Here is a 9,543-nt window from a genome sequence, read left to right as displayed (position 1 = left end):
TATGGCACAATTTACTCAGTGAATGCAAATATAAATGGGAGATAAGGATAATAGAGAAAAAGTTAAACAACTAAACAGTGAACCTAGAGCTCCACTTCAACAAACCATTTCTAATTCCCAAGGTTAAGGCATTATTGGAATGGTGGGGTATACTCAATCATCAATATGAAGTGTGAAGAGAAGTATACTACATATAGTGAAACCATAGAGGTGGTCCTCACCCATGCGACCTTCCCATGTTTGAACCAATCATATACCTTAGGATAAGTGCAAATCCTACCCTCAAAAATGTGTTTCTATTATAAGATAAGTCAATCATAAGTAAAGTAACTAGTACTCATTTAAAAGCATTACTTACAAACAATTCCTTTTGAATGTCACTTTTCTTGGTTATATCTAAAGAACCAAAGTAAGAAAGAAAACAAATTTGACCATTGCAATTTGTTTTACCTTATATAAAGTAATTAATTATGAAATAATAAGTTAAACGTGATCATTATAATCTACATCCTTTATGATGACTTCTGAATATGTTACATGAATATCCTTCTCAAATTCTCTAGAAGTGCCTTATTTGATGGCCTCCTTTTCTTTGCAACGGTTCTTGGGGGCCATTGTCTTGAAGTAAATTTGACAACTTTGTGGAGAAGAGAGAAAAAGCTCGGTGTATTTGGGCAAAGCTTCCATGCAAGGAGTGAAGAAGAGTGAACAAGCTCGATGGGTTTAGGTAGAGCTTTCATGCAAGTGCAGAGAAGAGGACTCGAGAAGTGCTCTAGATTTTGGTAAAGCTTTCATTCAAGTATAGAGAAGAGAGCATAAGCTCAATGAATCTCAGCAGAGCTTTTGCACATGGTATGAAGAGGAGAGAACACGCATGATGGATTTTGATAGAGCTTCCATATAGGGTGTGGAGAAGAGCAAACAAGCTCAATAGATTTGGAAAAAGCTTCCACACAAGTGTGGAGAAGTGGAGAGAAGTTTAGTAAATTTCGGCAGATCTTCTACACAAGTGTGGATAAGTAGAGAGAGAGAGAGAGAGAGAGAGAGAGAGAGAGAGAGAGAGAGAGAGAGAGAGAGAGAGAGAGAGAGAGAGAGAGAGAGAGAGAGAGAGAGAGAGAGAGAGAGAGAGAGAGAGAGAGAGAGAGAGAGAGAGAGAGAGAGGCTCCCTCCTTGCAAAGTGGTGAGGTTCCTTTGAGAGAGTCTTGGTACTCTCCTCCTCTTTTTATACTCGTTTGGGAGGGGAGCAGAGGGGGGTTGCTTTTCACATTTATAGCTTATGTCATCGATGATCAAATGCAAAAGCTACATAGTTTGAGTATTTTTGAGATATTTTAGTTAAAGCTACGAGTATTCATATTTTTACAAATCTAGAAGTCCAAAAAAAGCAAAAACATGGTCTTTTTTCACTCACATATAGCTCGTGTGTAAAAATTCCTACACACTGGATATAACTTAAAATAGCCATAACTTTTGATCCAAAGCTCAGTATGTGATTTTGTTTGAGCTATTGCAATTGTGGCAATGAGCTCTACGATTTGCCTTGGTGTATTTGATAAATTTTTAAAAATTCAAAAATTCAATTTTTATATTTTCTTGTTAGGAATTTCTACCAATATCTCAAAAAAACTAATAAAAACAAGATTTTCAATACCCCCAAGCATTATTAACCTTGACGCTCACTCATGTGCAATATAATATGTAACATCCTTCTTTTGTTTTGTCACTTTTTCTTTTTCTTTTGACATCTAGAATGCTAAGGTGGGTACATCACACAATCATGCTATTGAAGCATCTCCTTAAAGACGAGCAAGTTAGTCTAGGGGGTTGTCCTTGAGATGCCATCACCATTGATTGTGGATTTCCTTGATTTTAAGATGATTGATGGGAATATTGAATGATTTAGCCCTAGGTCAAGATATTTTAACATTCATTATGGGCATTGTAAGTTTGTTGGTGCTAGGCTCAACCATATGTGTAGTGAGTTCTTCTCCACTCCATTAGCTTATTCACTCATAGAATTCTTTATATTCACTCTCTTATGTGAATGGCAAGCCTGAAGTAGCAAGAATATGGGCTTTGTCAGACCTTTGAATCTGTGAGCCACTATGACATTAAAATGCATATTCTTGATTGGTGGGTTTCCTTTGCATCAAGATTTGATCTGGTATGAGGATACTAACTCCAACTCCTATATCAATAGTACCCCTCCATGAAGAGTCACACTTGAAGCCTCCAATTGGAGGATAGCATGATGCGTGACTCTTGCTTAAAACATGTTGACTTTGAGTGCCCTTGTAGACAGGATTGGTGCTTCAAAAGTAGTGTTGTTTCTTTGTAGAACACAAAGTGATTACTCTAGAGGTTCTATCATTTCCTCTATTTAGAGCTTGAAAGTCATCCAAAGGCTAGGATTACTCCTTAGCAGCATTCCTAGTAGTATTATCACATTGGTTAAGGCTAATGTGAGAATGACACTAGGATCCACTTCATTGTATTGGAACCTCTTACTTTTTCCACCGTGATTTTATCATGATTGAGTCAAACTTTGGATCATTTCTTGTTTGATTTGATCCAAAGATGTCTCTGAAAGTGGTGCTCTCCTAATGGATTTGATAATAATGTGTTTAGTAACCCTACCACATTCATGTCATAGTGTCTTCTAGATCTCATACTTCCACTTGAGCTTCGTGTCCATTTCTCGACCTTGTTAATTATTTTAAGTTGGTGTTCAGTGTTTGAATACCCTTATACTTATGTTGTGAAAGGTGAGAAGGATCGAAGCTTGCACAGGAGAGCTATGATGGGAGAGCAAGAGCAAGAGCGAGAGAGACTCACAATGTGGGAACTCCAATAGTCACAATGTGTGACCAACCTTCCCTTTATTCATATGTCACTAAAAGAATAAATAATAAAGTGATGGTGATGGGCGCCCGCCACCCCTATTGTGCAAGCGCGAGTATTGTCAATGTAGTAATACATGGGTGGCTAGGTGGAGATGCCTTTACCCCTAACAACCTCCCACTTAAAGGGGAATTTGCCCCAATGAGGAGTGAAAAAGAAAAAGATAAGATAGTACAATATGTACACATGTACAACAGGATGAGGAAATACATCATCTCATCTTGACACGTTAGCAGACTTGTCCTCAACGACCCCATGTATGAAGTGATACCTCACCTCAATGTGTTTCGTCTTTGCATGGAAGATCAGATTTTTGACTAACTGAATAGCACTCATAGAATCCGAATGCAATGTAGGGATAGCATCAATACTAAGGTCATGAACCAAATGGCCTAACCATATGGCCTCCTTGCAAACCTCAGTGGCTACAACATACTCGACCTCAGTGGTGGAAAGAGCCATACACTTCTAACCCTAGACATCCAAGAGACAGCACCTCCAACATAGGTGAACACATAGCCAGAAGTGGACTTCCTACTATTTGCATGTCTTGCATAATTAGAGTTAGTGTACCCCACAACTCCTATATCTTGGCTTCCATAGCATATGCACATATCTATAGTGCCATTTAGGTAGCTCATGATACCCTTCACGGCATCCCAATGCTTCTTGCGAGGTGTAGACATATAGCGTGCCACAATACCAATTGCAAAGACAATATCTGGACGATTGGCTATCATGGCATACATAAGATTGCCCACTACGGATGCATAGGAAATCTTGGCCATCTCAGCCCTTTGCTCATCTATACGAGGACAATCAACTTGTGATACCTTCACATAAGAAGGAAATGGACAGCCAATGGGCTTTACATCTTGCATGTAGAAGTGCTTAGGAACTTTATGAATGTACTCCCTCTGTGACAAGTAGAGGAGTCCCCGATGCCTATCGCATCTAATGCGCATACCAAGTATGTAAGAGGTCTGTCCCAGATCCTTTGTCACAAAGCTTTTCTCGAGATGAGTCTTTAGAGCGTCTAGCTCATCATGAGCTTTCCCTGCTGCTAATAGCATGCCACCCACATAGAGTACCAAAATAAGCAAAGAACCATCATGGCTTTCTTCGTGTACAAGCATGGATCCATAGCACTACGCCTGTAGCCTTATGACTACATAAAAGCATCAAACTTATGGTACCATTCCCTAGGTGCCTGCTTCAAGCCATAAAGACTTTTCTTCAACCTACACACTAGGTGCTCCTTGCCTGCCTCTGCAATGCCCGTAGGCTGCTCCATGTAAATCTCATCATGGAGATCCCCATGTAAAAATGCCATCTTGATATCCATTTGATACAAGTCCAAGTCAAGCTATGCGAGTAAGGCCAAAGCCAAGCGAAGGGTGGCCATCTTAACCATAAGAGAAAAACCTTCATCAAAGTCAACTCCATGCTCCTGTTAAAAACCCTTAGCAATAAGTCTTGCCTTATAAGCTAGCTTGGGGTGTCCAAGGGTACTCTTAAACTTATACACCCACTTGCATGGAAGAGCCTTCTTGCCAGTAAGCAAGGAAACCAAATCCCAAGTCATATTCTTATGCAAGGAGTCTATCTCAAACTGCATAGCCCTCTCCCAAGAGTGACTGTCACCCTTGCACATAGCCTCATCATAGGTGAGAGACTCTCGTGCATCTGTAACCATGACATAGTGCATGGAGGGCTAAAATCTGTCAAGTGGGCATCTATCTCTAGTAGAACGCCACATTGCGGGCTCTGCTGCCTACTCAACATTTTGTCCAACACCTTGGCCATGAGTATCTGCTACTGCTGCATGTTGTCCAACTGGCTGTATGGGAGCATGTGGCTCCTTCTGAAATATAACCTTGTGTATCTCCATGACTCTCGTAGGCTACCTATGTGTCTTGCCTTCATAGAAGACTACATGACGGCTACGGATGACTTTTCATACCTATGGACCCCATAGACAGTAACCCATCTCTTCTACATCTCCATAACCGAGGAATATGCATTTAACACTCTTAGGATCTAGCTTGTTAGACGTCCTTGGGCACATGGTAGAATGCCTCACATCCAAAGACATGTAAATGTGCATAAGAGGGAGGCTTTCTTGTCCATACCTCCTCTGCAACCTGAAAATCAATGCCACTACACAGGGTGATCCATTAATGCTATGCACGGCAGTTGTAATTGCCTCAGTCCAAAAGTGCTGGGGTAGGCCTGCATGGATAAGCATACTAGGAGCTCTTTCCTGGATGGTCCTATTCATCTGCTCAACCATACCATTTTGGGGAGGGGTGTAAGGGGCAATCAACTGACACTTAATACCCCTCTCATCACATAACTGCTCAAAAGCATGTGATACATATTCACCCCCATTATCTGTCCTAAGGCATTTCAGCATATGCTTAGATTGGTTTTCTGCCAAAGCAAGCCATCTCTGAAAAACTGCCAAGACATCGGACTTCTACTTTATGGGATAAGCCCATACTTCACGTGAAAAATCATCTATGAAAGTAAAAAAATACTTCACACCACCCATAGAATGATAGGGCATGGATCAGAATGAACCAAGGCCAAGGGCTCACTCATGCGTGACATATCAGACTTCTTATGCGTAGACCTAGTCTGCTTGCCATAAAGACAATGATCACAAGAATCAAAATGAGAATAGTCAAGGGGCAGTAAGTACTGCAAACCAAAAGGCATTTCCATTAGTTTAACATACATATCCCCCAAACGAGCATGCCAAAGAGATACACGAGGTAAAGACCCCATAGACAAAATATGATCAACTATAGATCCAGAAACAACTAAGGGGTAGAGGCTATCAGCCTTGGCACCTCTCACAAGCACAAGCCTACCATGAGTAATCTTCTATGCAGAGTCTTCAAAAGATACATGATATTCTGCATCATCAAGCTGTCCAGTGGACATGAGACTGCGTGTCAATGTAGGTACATGACGTACATCGTGCATAACAAAACTAATGCTAGAAGGAAACTGTAGCTTAACATCACTAATGCCGACAATCTCAAGAGATTTGTCATCACCCAAGCGCACAGAAACCGAAACAGAATTGTATGAATGGAACCACTCTCGGCAAGGTGTCACATGAAAGGACACAGTTGAGTCTAAGAGCCAACAATGTGCATACATAGAGTGTATCTCTGTCATTTGTGAAGCACTAGATGAAGTTGCTGCAAGGATATAATCCCCGTCACTATCATCGGGCTGCATAACATTGATCTCTTTAATTTTAACACTTGACTTAGCAGGTACTATGATGCGATCAAAAGACTTCTCTTGCACTTTCTCTTTCTCCTTGTCTTTGCGCAATTCATGACACTGTGGCCTTTCTTCCTACAATGATGACAAGTCAGATTTGCATTTCTCCCACGAGACTTACTGCACGACTTGGACTGAGATTTTTGCGAATCCCATCCATGGCCATTACCACGGTCATTCTTTACATTTCCATCATATCAGCCTCTAATCGTCAAAGCATGAGATACAAAAGAGGCATCCAGATTCTTACAGGTTATCTCTTCATGCAGAAGAGAGCTCTCAATATCAGATAGCTTCAGAGTAGTGGCAGAAGTACATAAGGTAGTGCGGAATACATCCCAAGACTCATTAAGAGTTCCAAGCAAGAAGAACGGAGTGACATCCTCTTTGAAATCAATGTGCTCTGTGAAACCAAGTTCTTAAGAATAGCATGAAACTAGCTCAGATGAGCTGACATGGTCACGTTCTCTTTCATGCGGAGATCCATAAGCTGTTTAAGTCAATACATTTGACTTGTAGGACTTTACTTGTCATAAAGGTTCTTGATCTTATCCCAAAGCTACAAAGCACTCTGTGCTTCCTTAACCACATTGTAATGCACATGTTCAATGAGAGACAAGATGAGGGTGGACTTGCATAACTCATCAAGGTCCATTCATTCATCATTACTCATAGTTTTAGGTTGCTTTCCACTCAACCTTAACGGCTTTATCTACGATTTCTGCACCAATACCTGCCAAGCTTGGCTCTTCCAATAGGCATAATTCGTACCATCAAGCTAAATGATGTTGAAGATAGTAGTGTCAGTGGAAGAAGATGCCATACTGCAAGCTGAAACAATGTAGACAATTCAAAACCGCTTGCTGTAAACAGTAGAAAATGATCAAAAAACCACCAAAACCAAGGAAAAATGATGAGAAATGAGTATTTAATGATGTTGTCCACTAAGTACCATCAAAAGTACATCAAACCAGGATGATTCAGCATGAAAAATACATCACAGTCTGGAGATATATGCTTGTTGTAATAATTTGCAGTACTGTACAATGAGAGCTGATAGTAGGCAAAAAACAATATTCCAAGTCAACCACTGACTGTAATGCAAAACCAGCATCAAGTGGGCATCAACAAGCATGTAACAGTCAAACTGAAATGAGCCAATACCCAAGCATGTTAGACAAAGTCTATTAGTAAAGTCGGTACACCCCCCAATCAACATGGCAAAATGTACATACCACTACCAAGACCTGACACAAGTCGGTGTTTGCTAAGTGAATACAAAGCCGAATCAGCCCAAGTACATATACATGGACCAAGGTATATCAACCATACATCATCCACGAGGAGATCCGGTCTCAAAGATCCAAAAGCTCAATATGCATAACCTGTGTTGCTCAATGTCTAATAAACGTACAAAGATGCTCCCACGGGCACAAAAGCCATAAGTGTTAAGAAAATAAGCTCAAACAAAGCATGTAAAAGCACCAGTGATGAAGAATCCAAGATCATACATCTGTAAGACATCTAGAGCATATGAGCGGTCAAGTATCCAATGATAGTATCCAATGTCATAAAGACAACCCCAATCAATCTCTAACGAGCCAAAACAAGACCAAAATAAGCTCCAGAATATACAAAGCTAAGCCCAAGTGAAGCTCCAGTAGCATTCAAGTCCAAACAATGTAACTAGCATGTGTAAGTATCAAGCATGTACCAACGGGTCATACATAGACCATAGGTATAACCTTTGTCACAAAGCATGGCAGTGTAGACCAATGTCAACAAGCAAATGCCAACCAATACGGAGCTCAAACAAGACTCAAAATACATTCCGGAACCATCCAAAGCATTTTCTAACCTTCATTTGCATCCCAATAGTCGTATGAGATACCCGGGAAGCACCTGTGCGATTGATAGGCAAAGCATACAGTGACTAAATAAGGTTCATCCCTAGAGTGTATAGTAGTGATTTATTGTGTAAAACTAAGTATTTCAAGCCACTAAATCAGCTCCAAATGATGGCCAATCAATAGGCATACATTCCCCTAACATTCGGGACCAATTGGGCATCAAATGTCAATGCCAACCAAGCATAAACATAAAGTGCAGATGTAACACTATTTGTGGCTGCCTGTGGACTATGAAAAACAGTCCTAGACTGAGGTAAATTAGTCCACAAATTGATGCCAATGATAAACCACCAATGTCGAGCATCAAGGGGGTGTTCCCAAGTGCCAAATGAAGTGTTTTAAAGCTGCCAATGAGTGCCGAGGGAGGGTTGAAGTAAAAAAACGAATTTTTTTGGTATCCCCTTCTTGATGTATCCTGCAAACTGAAATAAACACTCAAAAGAATGCTTCAATACTTTTTGAAGGAATGCCCTAAGGGTGCCCAAATGGGCCGGTAAGTGCTCGCGAAGTCGAGGAGTAATCGGAGCTTGAAGGAGTCAGATATGGCTGCCAAGAGTGAGAACCAATGGTGTAGGGATTCAAATGAATGCTTAAGGAGTCAGGACCAAGCTCGAATGCTCAAGCAACCATGCTTTGATACCAATTGAAAGGTGAGAAGGATCGAAGCTTGCATAGGAGAGCAAGAGCAAGAGAGAGAGAGACTCATAATGTGGGAACTACAATAGTCACAATGTGTGACCGGCCTTCCCTTTATTCATCTGTTGCTAAAAGAATAAAGAATAAAGTGACGGTGACGGGCGCCCGTCGCTTGCAGTGTGTAGGCGTGGGTATTGTCAGTGTAGTAATATACGGGTGGCTAGGCAGAGGCGCCTTTACCCCCAACATGTTGTAGCAACCTTCTCTATGTGGGGGGGGAGCCATGGTTGCACTTTTTGTACTTGATGCAATGATGTTTGTTAGTAGTGTAGTGGGTTCCTCTTTTTGCAATGTCACCTTGACTGATGCTTGCTTTTTCCTCTTCTTAGAGTTCTTTTCCCCTATGATGGATCCATTTGTAATGGATGTTTTGGGTTTGCATATGCCTATCTTCTTACTTTATGCTTGTGTGACAGCATTCCTAGGGATGGGTATAGTGCCCTCATTGTTTTCATTTCTATGCCAAAGAGACCAAAGGGTATTGGATGGGACCATTGCCTTACATGTGCTAGCTTTTTGTTTGGCACAATTAGATTCCATGTGTGTTATGCCACATTCAAGACACCGTTGGTCCACTCAAATGTCTTTGGTGCTTCTACACCCTCCTTATGGAATGTGATGTAGAAACTCTCATACTCCTCCTCCTTGACTAGTCCTTCTATATAAAGCACAAGTGCATCACTTGGAGGGTGAGGTGAGTAAGATTGGACCAAGAGATGTCAATATGCCGAGGGGT

Source organism: Lygodium microphyllum, chromosome 21 (assembly GCF_053477565.2).
Source record: "Lygodium microphyllum isolate KBCC chromosome 21, Lygodium_microphyllum_v1.1.10, whole genome shotgun sequence".
NCBI lineage: Eukaryota > Viridiplantae > Streptophyta > Polypodiopsida > Schizaeales > Lygodiaceae > Lygodium > Lygodium microphyllum.
This window is presented reverse-complemented; position numbering follows the sequence as displayed.